We start from the raw sequence: 15,273 nt of genomic DNA on the forward strand, positions 1-15,273 counted from the left end.
AAATCGTTGATAAACTAGTGTCATAGGAGGGTCTTGTCTTTTTTTTTTTTTTTTTTTTTGGAGCTGGGGACTGAACCAGGGCCTTGCGCTTATAGGCAAACGCTCTACCGCTGAGCTAAATCCCCAACCCCGAGGGTCTTCTTTCAATGCTGGTGCTGGTCAGCCCACACTCAGGGCAATACTGACATTTGTGAAGACTCCTTTGGAAGAACATTTCAGCTTCAATATGTACACAGTACAGTAGATTACCATGACCCATCCATGTCCACCTTCAACTGAGTCTTCTTGGATCTCGGAGGCTAGAAATTTGAAACATTTTCCTAACACTTGCTGTTAGGGTCCTGGGCAAGACATTCCTAGAGTTCTGGTGTATTTCTGTTTGTTTTGTGTCCACAAGTATTGTCATGGATATATTTGGGGTTTTCCAAGAATGCAAGGGGACAAGGATTGTTCGGCTAATTTAACATCTGGAAGTTGTGGTGTTATGGAGCGCTGGTTCTCAGTGTGTGCTAGCCCACAATCAGGAGCATTCTGCTTACTGTATTGTGAAAAGCTTACTAAGAAATGTAAACTACTGTTGGAGCACACTATGTTTTCTTAGGCTTGGCATCCATTAGCCACAGCATCAAACTCCGTCCAAAGTTGCTCACACTCTTGCTATTCATAATCTGCACTCTGAATCATGTTTTTCAACATACACCAAAATGGCATTTCTCTGCATCAACCTCGGGCCAGACGCTGAAGAGCAAGGGATGATCCTTGTGTCCCAAATTGGTCAGTTGGACTTATTCAAACTACTCAGTCCCAAGATGCTTATTTAATGTGACTGGTAATGCTTGAGGAAGTTTACCACAATGTCATATGCCTGTCATCGCTGTATGTCACTCGACTAAGGACTACAGTGCCCATGCCTAGTTTGCCTTAACTATCAAAATCAAACGGAGAAAAAAATATAGTCCGTGAGAGCAAAGGTTCTCATTCCAAGTGGGCATAACTCAGGAGTTAGAGGGCTGGAGGCTTACGGTCACACAAAACTTTGACTGAGCCACTGGCTGCAGTCTGGATTCTTCTGTCTCATAGGAAAAGAGTTAAACTCATGGACCACAGAAGGGTGAGCAGAAAAAGCAGTGTTTATTAGAAAGAAAAGTAAAATGACAAAGACTAAAGACCTACTGCAGGGATAGGCATGGTAGCACATGCCTTTAATGGTAGCACTTGGGAGGCAGTGCTACATCATAAGTCTGAGGTAGCACATGCCTTTAATGGTAGCACTTGGGAGGCAGTGCTACATCATAAGTCTGAGGTAGCACATGCCTTTAATGCTAGCACTTGGGAGGCAGTGCTACATCATAAGTCTGAGGCCAGTCAGTGCTGTGTCATGACCATCTCAAAAACGAATACAAGCAAGAAAATAAAAGACCTCATAGAAAAAGAGGAATAAAGTCCCCTTCTTTTTCTTTCTTTCTCTCTCTTCCTTTCTCCCTTTCTTTTTCTCTTTCATTTTTTCTCACTTTTTTCTTTTTCTTTCTCTCCCTTTTTCCCTTTCTTCCTCTTGTTCTTTCTGTCTTTATCTTTCTCTCTCTCTCTCTCTCTCTCTTTCTCTCTTTCTCTCTCTCTTTCTCTCTCTCATTCTTTCTGGAAAGAAAGCAAAGCCCCTAAGAAAGCAGGAGGGGGAAAAAAAAGGTTGAGCTAATTAACAAGGAATTTGTATGGAACTATGGCAGAATCTGGACAAAGACCGAGGTCATTTCTTTTAAAGTTGGTTGATTCTCTAAGCTTATCACAGGTTGAGCCAGAGCAGGTCCCACATGTTCTGTGCATATCTTCCAAGACTAAAACAGGGAGACAATGACTTATGTACCTGCTGTCATTTAGAAAGTAGTCAGTAGTCGTGCTTATCTTTCACTTGCTTTGTCAGCTGTTAACCTTGACTGACTATCAGCTATGAGCCCAAGCCAGCGCTGCTCACCCTACTGGTCCTGCAGCTGTTTCTGGTCTTCCTTCCTAACACTTCAACTCTTTAATACAGTTCCTCATGTTGTGGTGGCCCACAACCATAAAATTATTTTTGTTGCAAATCCATAACTGTAATTTTGCTACTGTTAAGAATTCTTATGTAGAGCCAGGAGGTGGTGGCACATGCCTTTAATCACACTTTAATCCTAGCAGGCAGGCAAACCTGAGTTTGAGGCCAGCCTATCTATGGTGTGAGTTCTGGGACAGCCAGGAATGCAGAAATAAACCATGCCTGAAAAACTTTTGAGAGAGAGAGACAGAGAGGGAGAGAGGAGAGGGGGAGGGAGAGGGGGATCAGGGGGAGGGGAGAAGAGAGAGGGGGAGAGGGAAGGAATGTAAATATCTATGTTTTCTGATGGTCTTAAGTGCAGTCCCCCAAAGAGCAGGGTCTACAGGCAGGTAAACTATGCTTTTTTTTTTTTTCAGACTGTGCTTTTTTTGTGTTTATGTTTACAAGTCATGTAAACTTGCAGTTCTGCATGGCACTAACTCCTATTACAGCTTTCTGAGACACAGCTGCAACCTTTCTTGGTTATCATATTTAGTTCCCTGTCTACCTGATGGTCTGGGGTAATTCCTTTCTGGAATAGGTCCATGCAATTTAGAAAGCCATTCTTAACTTATTCTGTTACAATTAACTGCATTGAAGCAAGAATACATGAATTAAAGGGCAATGGTAGTATACTTCAAGGAAATGGGGCTTCTGGTAAGCCAGCAATTCCAACACAGCTCAGACCCTGTTCTTTCTTCTAGCAGGTCTCATTGTCAGTGGCAAGCACTTTGTTTCTCATCCCTTATGCTCCTAACTTCATGGTTTTAACCCTAACAGGACTTTTCTTTGTGTTGTTTGTAACAGGGTCTCACTATGTAGCCCTGCCTGGCCTGGAACTTGCTATGTTGGCCAGTCTGTCCCTCTGCCTCCAAACAGCATTCCTTTTAACCCTAACTTCTGTTCTGCCTGCGTCAACAATTTAACACGGGTTTCTTTGGGTGTTGAGGACTCAACCTGGTGCAGTATCCCAGGGAAGTGTTCTATTTTTCCCATTCTTTTTTTTTTTTTTTTTTGTTTTTTTTTTTTTTCCGGAGCTGGGGACCGAACCCAGGGCCTTGCGCTTCTTAGGCAAGCGCTCTACCACTGAGCTAAATCCCCAACCCCAAAGTGTTCTATTTTTAAAAGATGTTTATCTTATTGATAGTTAACTTTGATTGTCAAACAGACTGCTCTCCAAATTCTAATACTCCCTCACTCCTTCAGAGTGCACTTCCTTAATTAACTCACTGGGGCTTGTCATACTTGTTTTGTCTCCAGAGAAAAATAATATCTTTAATCAGTTTATCACCATACTACTTTTCATCCCTCTTCTGCTTCCCTCTTCTCCTCTATTAGTCCCATGTTTTTCATCCTGGGTCTCCTTGTCTCCTCTCCTCCCTCCTCCCTTCCCTTTTGCCAGCAAACCTTCTTTAAAAACTTAAAGTAGTACTCAAGTGGAGTAGACAAACAAAACACAGTTTCAAGCTTTGGGAAGACAACTGTGCTTGAGATTAATGTGGAAAATGGAGAAGGGATTTATGCTAGTAATCACAGTACTCCAGAAGCAAAGTGGGGAGGGCCACTCTGGGTCACAGAGTAAGATTCTATCTTTTAAAAAAAAGAAAAAAGAAAAGAAAGAAAGAAACCTTTGGCGACGTTGGTTAATGTAGGCTCAGATTTTTCAAAACCTACTTTAATAAGGGTTCTTAAACACTTTAACCTCCCTTGTAGCCCACCGCCCCCCAGAGGTAATAGAAAGAAAAGGTTAGTAAAGCAAAGGGGGATGTGGGCCTGTTCAGAAATAGTTCTGTAGGGCAATTCCAGTCTTCCTTGTCAGGATATCAGCGGTTCAGTTCACACAAATCAGCAGCAGTAGCTCCATCTACACACAAACACCATTCTTGAGTCAGCAATGGTAATTCCATCCAGAAGAAACCACAGGGCTCTGCCAATCATCCCGAGTCTGCAGAACTGGCAAGAAGCCACCAGAATATCATGAGAAATTCTTTGGTGCATTTCTCTCTTTGAAGTCACAACAAATAATGATCAGCAAAGAAGGCAAGAAAAACCAGTGCCACAGCATTGTCAATGAAGACCAGCATCAGCAAACCCTCATGAAGACTAGTCAAGCAGGAAGGCAATGCCAGAGCATCATCCACTGTCTGTTGGGTTATACTTATACCCTTTCCAAACATTGCATGTCTTCTCAGCATCTGCTCCAGCAAAACCTTACATGCCCCTCTTCCAGGCTGCTTCCAGAAAAATACCACTCAGCAAAACAGCCTCTAATAAGACGGTCCCAGAAAATCATCACATGACACAACTGAATCTCCAAGGAAACCAGAAATTCCCACTTCATATCCCCTTTTCTGTTTAAAAAAAAGTCCTTTTCTCCTAACATTAACAATCTACACACAATAGAAACAATTATAAGAACCATAAAACTAGAACTTTACCTCATACTTTAAACAAATAGCTTATGTACAAGACAGTCTGACAATAGTCTAACAAAACAACCTTAAATTTCTATCAGTATACAATAATTCGAACAAAACAACCTTAAATTTCTATCAATATACAATAATAAACCAAACAGCATGAAATTTCTATCAATTAAACAAAACAACCTACTACCCTAGATGATAACCATAACTAGTGTCAAAGGACCAAAACCATTCATTCCAATTTAAGGAATCTGGATGATGGTTCTTATAATTGCTTCCTGCTAAATTGGGGCAAAGAATTCCTATTTGGGCTGAAGTGGGGAAAATAGTTAATTTGAAAGAAGCTACAGCTAACTGTAGCGTTTGTTGACCAGTCTCTGAGTTTATCCAGTCTCCTTGTTGTCTCTCCAGTCTATGCATTCTCTAGTTTTTGTGTGACAGTCAAGTGGAATAACCCTTTTGAAGCTTTTATTTATTTATTTATTTTTTGAGAAATAGTAACTGAGACAGTCTGTGAGAGTGAATCACCTAGGCAATTTACTTTGTGAAGACATTCCTGTCTCAGATGATAAGAGGTTTCCTCTGCTCAAATTTAATTTTTGTAAGTTTCATTGGTAAACACACTTTTTCATTCCCCGTAGATACATAAGCATAACTACGTCCCTATCTTAAAACTATTGTAGGTTTCCATTCTAACATCAACATGCCCTTGAGTATATTGGTTGGCCTAGTTCCTCAGTTTTTTTGATAACCCAGCTGCTGTTCCTTTTCCACAACATTAAGAAAATTTAGAGTTAACACAGCATTATTTAGTCTGTCCCTGGGGGATTTTTATTTTCCCTTTTTGTTTAATAAGCATCTCTTTTGAGGTAGGATTGGCTCTTTCTATAATTTCTTGTCCTGTGGGATTGCATGGTATGCCAGTAGCATGCTTTATATTGTAATATGCAAAGAATTGCTTCAACTTATTGGATACATATGTGAGAGCATGGCTGGTTTTAACTTGTGTAAGTATTTCCATAATTGCCTTTATTTCTAATAAGTGTGTAATTATACAATCAGCTTTTTTAGAACTTAAAACAATTCCCCACTGAAACTCTGAGTTCATGCCAATGGTATGGTGTTGAAAGAATAAAGATCTTAAACTATCCCCCACTGACCCTGCTGTGAGGACAAGTGCACCTCACAGCAAAGAATAACATAACATGTTTTGGGGATGTAGCCTGGCTATAGCCACCACAAATCATCTGGCCTCGATAAGGCCTGACTCAACAGTCCTGAGAAAAACGAGAATTAGGTTCAACTTGCCCCAGAAGCAGGGTGGCCTAGAGTTGAACTGAGCCCAAGTTACAAACCAATGAAATTGCTTTGTGTGACTGTTGCCAACTGCCTATGTAATTTTCCCTATTAATACCTTCCCCTAATTGGGCTCGGGGTCGACTCCTCTGTCTCCTGTGAGAGATATGTGTCATCCCCAGAGCTCTGGTTCCTCAAATACACCTCCTGTTTATTACATCAAGATCGGTTTCTCATCGGTTTCTTGGGGGTTGCATCGTCTCTAGATTTGAGTGGGGGTCTTCCCCACCCCGGTGGTCTTTCAGTGTATACACAAATTCTGCAGAATGGAAAACATCCCTCTGCCAGATGTCATTTCTTTTTGAACCCCTAGGGTTTCTACCAGCAGAGAAGGGAGTTTGTTTGGAGAACATGTAGGACATGTTTTCATTATTTCTTTGGCTTGTTGGCAAGGGATGGAAATTTTTTGCTTTAAACCTTTCCCATTAACATAATGGTTTTCATAAGAATTTGAGAGTTCTAACACATTTCCTATTAGTAACTGTTCGATTTTCTCATTTCCTTGAGCTAATGGACAAGGCAAACCTGTATGAGACAAAATATGAGTAATATATAATAGATAATTTCTATGTCTGACAACCTGTTGCAATTGTATAAATACCAAAGTTAACTGAGTCATCAGGTACAAATTCAGCAGTCTCTATATGCAAAATAACTTTCTGCATATAAAGAATCTAATTACGTTAAGAGGTTCAGAATACCTAATACTACTATACTGATAGCATACAATTCTGATTTTTGAATCGATGGATATGGACTTTTGACCACCGTGCTTATTTTATCTGACTTATGACCTGCCATTCCCATCTTGTTTTCATCAGTATAATAAGTTATGCCTCTGGGAATTGGGGTTCTCTTTAGAATAAGTGGAAGAATCCAGTTAGTTCTTTTTATAAACTGTTTGTTTGTCTTTCAGTTATTTATTATTAATTTCACTCACATAGTTGCTATAATCTCTTTGCCAATCTTCATTGATTACCCATAATGACATAATCTCAGCATCTATAAGAGGTACTGCAATTTTGGCTGGAGGTGTTCCTGACAACTGACATAATCTTATTCAACCTTTTATAATTAATCCAGAAATCTTTTCTGGATATGTCTTCAATTTGTACTTTGTTTATGAGCTAAGAAAATACATTCCATAATATTTTCTTCCCTTTGCATGATGAGCCCAGTAGGTGAATGACCAGAATTCAATAAAGTTTAGGATCAAGTCGGTCTACAATCTTTGTTCTCTTGCAATCTTTGTTCTACAAGAGTTAATTCTTTTTCTGCTTCATCTGTTAGACATCTTGGAGTGTTTAAATTAGAATCTCCTTGTATTGTTTGAAACAAATTACTTAACTCATATATACTTAATCCAATTGTAGGCCTCAGCCTATTAATATCTTCCATTAATTTTTGAAAATCATTGTGTTCGAAATTGGTCTCTATGGATCTGTATCTTTTGTTATCAAATTTTTGTTGACTGATTTTATAACCCAAGTAACTAAGTGAATCTCCTCTTTGTATTTTTCCATTATCATCCTCAATTTCTTGATTTCTTTTTTTTACAATAAACGCAGAAATTCCAGCTACTCTTGTATCAGTTGTTGAAGGGCCTGCCATTTTTCTTTTTTTTTTTCAGGGCTGGGGATCGAACCCAGGACCTTGTTTTTGTTTTTTTGTTTTTTTTTTTTTTTTTCAGGGCTGGGGATCGAACTCAGGGCCTTTCGCTTCCTCGGCAAGCGCTCTACCACTGAGCCAAATCCCCAACCCCGCCATTTTTCTTTTGTTATGGACCCCTGCTCTTGCTATTCAGGTCAGTTTGATAACCATTTTAAGGGCAAGGCTGTGGGTATGTCAGCAGTCGCCCCTTTTATAAATGTGGAAATTAAATCCTTGTATTATCCTGGGTTTGGGTTACGAGAACAGCTTGTGGTTGTTCTTCATCACCAGTATCAATATCTTCCCCAGGATCTACCATATTGCTCCTAATTTCTTCACTTAATATCCCTGGAATTGCAGGGATATTAACTTGAGTATCCCATTATTGTAAAAGATCTCTTCCCCATAAGTTCATGGGTATTGCAGCCGCATAAGATCTCAACTTCCCTGTTTGCCCTTCTGGTCCCACACAGGTATTCCATTGGACACTGTCTTATTCATGATAATTTACCAAATCCTCTAAATGTGTTTAAACCTTCTGAAGTGGCCAATCTGGATTCCACGACTTTTGGGAAAGTGTACTAACATCAGCTCCTGTATCCACAAATCCACGGAAGAAGTTCCTCTCAGGGCCAGGCTGCGCGTGACTGGTGGCAGAACACCTGGCGACACCCTCGGGGTGTCTGCGGGTGAGGTAGAGGTTCTTGCTTCTGTGTTCTGCTGCTAGGAACCTGCGAGACTCCTCCCCTCAACTCCGTAACCTGCAGTTTGCCTCTCTTGACAAAGCGACACCGGAGTTTGCACAAATCATCTGCCTCGAAACTCCCTCAAGTGACCACTTATTATGTTTTGTAGTTGTGGCCGAGTGGTTAAGGCGATGGATTAGAAATCTATTGGGGTTTGCCCGCGCAGGTTCGAATCCTGCTACTACGGGTGTTTTCTTTGGCACCTGCGTTATATAGGAGTTGAAACTATATTCCAAACCATGGAAGGGTTTCCTTACGCGTTTGAGAGATGGCATTGCATTACCAAAGTGGCGATATTTTGTCCAATTTGTTCTTGATGTTCGATTTTGCTTTATTTTACCCCCCCCCAAACCCAACAACAACAACAACAAAACTTTACTCTGAGGGAAACGTCTCTGTCTACCTCTAACTTTCTATTCTAAGAGGACATAAAGATAACTCAACAAAACTAAAGTCCTTGCGATTTCTTTCTCAAGGCTATGCTTGCAATGACTCCACCCTAAGACGCCCTATTTAAAAGTCTGATCTAAGCACCACGGCATTAACCGAAAGCTATCTAACCAAGTCAGTCAGCCAATACTCAGGCAGAGCTGAGAGAGAATGTACAGTGAAGGAATGTATCCAACACCTTACCTGGAACCCTTCCTTCCTTTCAAAGAACAGGGAAGATAAAATAATATATTAAAACCAAAGTGCCTGTTGAGGGAAAAATTAGATGGTCAAAATACTATGTAGACCAGGCTGGTCTCGTGGTCACAGAAATAAGCCCCCATCTCCATTTGTCTCCCAAGTGCTGGGATTAAAGGTATGTGCCACCTTGTTTGTGTTTTGTTTTTAAAGAAGATATTCAGGGCTGGAGCGACAACCTGACTTAAGTTTCCAGAACCTTCATTGGAGGGCTTGCAAAAGCCTCTACCTCCAATTCCAGGGGAATCCAATGTTGTGTTCCGAACTTCGTGGGCAACTGCACTGATGTCACAACTCCTCCGTGGTACATACATGCGTACGAATAATTAAAAATAAAAAGGAAAATCTTTAAAAGCAGATATTTAAGTGTAACTCTAGCAAGCTTGTTTTGCAGCCCAAGCTAGTCTTGAACTCCAGATACTATTCCGAGTTTAGCCTCAGGAGTTCTGGACCGTACCAGGCTTTGATTTCACTGCTTTATGCTGTTCCGTTGGCGCTGAGGTCTTAAATCTTGTGTGTGTGTGTGTGTGTGTGTGTGTGTGTGTGTGTGTGTGTGTGTGTGTTGGGGTGAAGGAGGGGTGTGTTTTTATAATCAAATCATCTTTTACCCTAAAATAATTGTATGACTCTGACCTTGTAGTTTAGACAACCGTTGAAAATGATTTGTGCTCCTTCATCTCTATCATGTAACAATAAAAGTGTCTGAAGTTTTGTGTTTGTGGCCAGGTAATTAAAGTGATGGACTCTGGGTTATTGGGCTTTTTCAGCAGCAGATTCGATTCCTACACATTGAAGTTACATTTTTACTGATTCAGGCAGGTTATGATATCTGAATTACAGTAGGACAAAAAACAAGTAAATAATTCGTGTGGAATTCTTGACTAAACCTAGCCTTTTGCCCAGGCTAGAATTTTACATCATAGGGATATTTAGAAATATATTTTCAACTTTGATTTATTCTTTCCAATAACATAGAATACTGGTAGAATAGCCATATTTAACTTCATTAGGCATAAGCAAGTAGCAATATCTGTTGTTCTCCTCGTTAGTATAGTGATGAGTATTCCCCGCCTGCCACACGGGAGGCTGGGGTTCGATTCCCCTATGGGGAGTATTTGGCCAAACTTTTAACCGTGAATCTTTGTACAACTACAGCTTTCCTGAGCACAAGAGGAATCTAGGTTCAAATGGAAAACACCTTGGAAGTTAAGAACCAGGTGTCTGATACTTGCCTCGTGTTTACCGACAATGTAAAGCTGTGCATTTTAGGCACCAAACCTGAAGTTAAGACAACCGTGTGACCCAAGTGTGATTTATGCAGCGGCCTTGGTGACCTGATCAAGTTCTCTAATACCCGAAGTCTCCAGCAAAGCACTTGTAAATGTACATTTAAAAAAAAATGAAAAAAAGCTTTCGGAATGGAAAACAACTAACATAAAGCCGTAGGGATCAATACTGTGTGGTTTCTACTCAGGAAAATCCACAGATAAGGGGAAAATAAATGCATTCTATAGTGGAACTACTCATACAGTCCCTTGATTTAAAACACATGGTCTGCCTTGCACTAAGAAGCTGAAATTCATGTATTTCATGAGTGTTTCAACTGACTGTCAGCATAGAAATATATTAATCACAGCAAAGTCAAACTGAGGTGGGATGAACTTGGAATGATGACAAGTAACACAGTGATGCCTCTTAAAGACAACCTGGATACAATTCTACCCCGACTTTATCTATACAACATTTCCAAAGCACAGGAAAAGAATTACTATTTTCATGCAAAGATGTCAATGTTTCACTGGCATCAGTAGATTTTCTCACTGTTAAAGACCATTAAGAGATTGCAGATGTGCTGGAGAATTGATTGTACTACGTATGCTAAACAAAACTTGTGCCAAGAGATACACATGCAGGCACAGAAATATATTTTTTTTAAAGTAAATGAATAAAAAATATAATTAGGGCTAGAGAGATTAATTAATAAGAAAATATAATTAGGGCTCATTGGTTAAGAGCACTGACTGCACTTCAGAGGTCCTGAGTTCAATTCCCAGCAACCACATGGTGGCTCACAACCATCTGAGATCCGATGTCCTCTTCTGGTGTGTCTAACAGCTACAGTGTATTCACATAAAATAAATAATTTTTTAAAAAAAAGACATAATTACCATGAAAGACAAACTTTTTCAGTGGATTTTCCAAAAGAGAATGTCAAAGCATGATAGGGTGCTCCCTTGATCCTTGTAGAAAGTGAAAATTAAAACATAGTTAAATGTCAGAAAAGTAAGTCCAAGCTTTATCAGAGAGAACTAGATATACACACTTAGTCAAACTTTCTTTAGGCCTCACTGATCTTGAACTACCCTCCTGCATGCAGACGTGTGCCACCTAACTTGCATATCGGAGCTTTCTATTGTGTTTACTCTTAGCTTGCCAAGAGGTGGAACCTTCCAAGGACATCTCCGTACCCTAAGAAGTCGTGCACAGATCGTACTTAATGAAAGTACATTCCCACAATTGTCCCTTCAATTGGGGACTAGACAAAGATTCCGGAACCCTCAAAGACCACCACGCAGCCTCAGACATTGAGATGAAGCCGTCTATGTCCTGCTGGGTCCGCAGAGCAGTGGAGGAAGACCGGAGGCGGTGGAGACTAGGGACGCAGGTCGGTCTTTCCTGTCTAGAGCGATTCACAATTCCACTTTGCAGGAAAAGCCCAGTGCACAACTGGAAAGGAAGGTGTGCCACAGCAACACAAAATCTAAAATGGAAGTTTAAGAATCTTAAGAAGTAAAAGCTGAATTCTGCAATGCAACTATATATACCTCATCAGTTAGCAGCTCAGGCCGTAAAGTCGTGGGGTTCCATGGTGTAATGGTTAGCACTCTGGACTCTGAATCCAGCGATCCGAGTTCAAATCTCGGTGGAACCTAGTTTGTTTTTCCCTTTATGTAATATATTTAAAAATTACAAAATATTCCGGGTTATAAACTCTAACCCTATAAATTCTAACAGAATTGTTTCTTCTACATGCTGGTTCCCACTGCTTCCACTGCTTATCCCCCACACACATATGCAATTTGGGGGCCTTGAGTTAATGTTTAAAGTTAGTATATGAAATAATCAATTTCATTAAGTAATGTTCATAAATTATACTACCATTCATTATACTTTGTTCTTATTTATCCCTCTTCCTCATCCCTCCTTTCCTCCACATACCCACCCCAACTCCTGCTTCTTTCATGTCATGTATTCTATTACCCACCCTCCAAGATCTCTACTTTCTCCCATGGTCCCCTCTCTACTTTGATATCATGACATAAAACACACACACACACACACACACACACACACTCATAAACCTGGACACATTTAAAACTAGATTGTGTTTTATTTCTGTTTTGTCATTCTGAGTATGGGTTATTTCTCTTAAAACTTCTACAGTTTTGTTTTCTGCAATAGTCAAGATTCCCTGTTTATTTTTTGTGTAAATTAAACTTCACTGTGTTTCTGCACCATATTTCCTTTATTCATCCATCTAGTAATGAACACATTGACTGATTTCATCCTAAGAGACAGTCTGAGACTTGTAGTAATTCTGGACTGAGTTGAGCGTTTCCCTTGATTTGTTGAATGGTGGAATTAAGTGGATTCACCTCAGGACCCAAAATGCTGAGCCTAACATCCATATCTTAACTTGTCAACAGTAATGGGACTTGTTTACCATTCAAGTCTGAACTTGCCAACCAGGATGGTTGCTCACATGTTTCCTTCTGTTCAGTTCTCAGGGAGGTCTTAGGAAATTAAACTTTACTCAACCCCTAATCAAAAGAGAAATCTTATTTTAAATAGTTTCTTATATTGGTACACGTGTCTTGCTTATGTTGGGCTCCATCCCAGGGGCAGCTTATAAAAGTAATTACCATCAAAGCTTATACACAGGTTTAGGAGGTGCCAACCTTTTGTGGGTAACTATACAAAGCAGTTCTACTAACTTCTCTCATGACTGGTTTCCAAGGCACAGAGCACAACAGAATGTGTAATCAACTTGGAATGAGAAAGTTTCCTAGTAAAAGCAGAAGCATCATATGAGACAGTTTTCTTATACTATTAGTAACAGAACAAAATGGCAGGCTAGCCAGGTAACAGTTATCTAGGCCCTAATATTTTACCTAGGCCTTAACAGGTAGGATGAAGAGATCCTAGCCAGCAAAGTCAAAATAGAAAGCCCCTCACTCATGGGTCTCACCTTCAACAGAGTCGGGTTTAACAGTAACTGAAATAGCAACAATTTTTAAAATCTGAAAAAAATGTATTCTAAAAATAGTATTTATTATTGTTATTAATCTATTGGTAAGGGCTGGAGAGATGGCTCAGCGGTTAAGAGCACTGACTTCTCTTCCATATGTCCTGAGTTCAACTCCCAGCAACCACATGGTGGCTCATGACCATCTGTAATGGAATCCGATGCCCTCTTCTGTTGTATGTGAAGACAGCTACAGTGTAACTCATACATAGAATAAAATAAATTAAAAAAAAAATCTATTGGTAAAGGGATTTTTCTTTTTGTTTCACTTGTTGGTTTGTTTCATTTAGGAACTCCTACTTTCCTTTCTCTTGCTAATATACCTGCTTCCATCTCTCAAGAACTGGGATGGCCAGCTTGGGCTAGCTGGCTTCATTTTAGTAGCTCCACAAGGTAAAGAGTGTGGTCCTGAGCATACAATGTAGCTGCTGGAGTCTAGTCCTGAGGATACAATGTAGCTGCTGGTTTAGAGCATCTTAAGAACAAGAAGTAGAGAATGCTGTCTGTAAACATTCTAGTTCTTGATTAAACCTTGAAAGGGAATCTACATTTAACGACAGCTACTTTAATTTGTGTAGTTGTGATTGAGCAGTTAAGGTGATAGACTAGTAATCCATTTAGGATTCAGAATTTACAAAATCTTAACTAGATTCAAAATGTTCTGAAGTTTGGAAAACTTCTGGGGTTGTGTGTGTGTGTGGGGGGGGAGAAATGAAAGGAAGAAAAAAAAAAGAAAGGTGACCAATTAGAAACAAAAACCTCATGCTAAGGTCCACCCTTCTTTACCCAGTGTGGTGCTGGGATTGTGTCTCTCCCAGGAAGAAGCTCAGGGAGTCACCCTCTTACAGAGGAGATCTAGAATCTTACCTAACCTGTTTGTGATACAAGTAAGGAGTGTCAGATGTAAATTCTACAAGGTAAATACTTTTTGCTACCAGGTGACTGAAAAACTAAAAGATCCAAATCCCCAGAATGATAATAAATAATTAATTAAATCATTAGTGTAGAGTTTATTTTCTCTTGCATATTAGGGATTCTTTAAATGGTGACATGGATCCCATTTGTTGGTTACGTTTTTATTTAAACATTTATTTGTTTCTCTCTTGCATAAGGGTCTTACTCTGTAGACTACCCTGGCTTGAGACTCAAGGCAATCCTACCTCAGCCTCTGAGTACATAGATTACTTGCCGGAACCAGCCGACTCAGCTGCAGCGCTTGTATGTACATGTAGTAAATGTGTCCAATTGATGGGAATAGGCCACCGGAGGACAGAGGGGAATGGTGTCTGCAGAAGGAGGAGGCGGCAGTCCAGAGGAGGTGGCTTTGGTGGAAAGGACGCGACTGTTTAAAATTTGAAAGACTTTGCAGGACTCTTTCCCTGAAGAGCCAACATTCCTGAGCAAAAAGAGGAGTGCTGATAACCAGTTTAGAAAACCTAAATCCAAAATCCAGGGAAGTAATTCTTGATCTAGCCTTCGCGCTCTTGATTTCCAACCAGGAAGAGCCCATTGGCAATCTCGGGCAGGCGTGAATCACAAAACCTAAATTTAAAAAGTATGAAGACGGTAAAAACATGATTTACTAAAGACAAACTAAATTACTGAATTAAAGCAAAACAGAATCGACTGTTGAAGAAACTATACATAAACTTCAGAAGTCCCTTGCACAGTAGCAGAGTGGCGCAGCGGAAGCGTGCTGGGCCCATAACCCAGAGGTCGATGGATCGAAACCATCCTCTGCTATAAAGTTATTCCTCTTTTCTTACAACAGTGTTCACTCTCAAAGAGTTTCCATGACTTTATCGCAGTAAAAATTCTGAGATCACGGTGTAAGTTCCGAGGTCTTTGCTCCATAGAAATGTTGATGTTTGTTACATCTTTGATTGATGGAACCCCTTATTACATCAACCACCAAGTTGTGTTTGCCTTTCAGTGGTGATGTTTGTTATCAAGCATTTCAGTCCAGGATAGCCTTGAACTCAAGACAATCCTGCCTCAGTGTCCTAGTTTTAGTGTTTTTATGGAATGAGTTCAAGA

At 40.1% G+C, this 15,273-nt stretch overlaps 3 non-coding genes across 3 annotated transcripts; all 3 read left to right on the forward strand.

Moving 5' to 3' along the window:
• The first annotated feature begins 8,348 nt into the window (after nucleotides 1-8,348).
• Nucleotides 8,349-8,429, forward strand: Trnas-aga. Its single transcript has one exon. It is a non-coding gene; the product is annotated as a tRNA-Ser (tRNA).
• Nucleotides 8,430-11,790: 3,361 nt separating this feature from the next.
• Trnaq-cug lies at nucleotides 11,791-11,862 on the forward strand. Its single transcript has one exon. It is a non-coding gene; the product is annotated as a tRNA-Gln (tRNA).
• Nucleotides 11,863-14,907: 3,045 nt separating this feature from the next.
• Nucleotides 14,908-14,979, forward strand: Trnam-cau. The gene has a single exon. It is a non-coding gene; the product is annotated as a tRNA-Met (tRNA).
• The last annotated feature ends 294 nt before the right edge of the window (nucleotides 14,980-15,273 follow it).

This window comes from Rattus rattus, chromosome 14 (genome assembly GCF_011064425.1).
Source record: "Rattus rattus isolate New Zealand chromosome 14, Rrattus_CSIRO_v1, whole genome shotgun sequence".
Taxonomy (NCBI): Eukaryota; Metazoa; Chordata; class Mammalia; order Rodentia; family Muridae; genus Rattus; species Rattus rattus.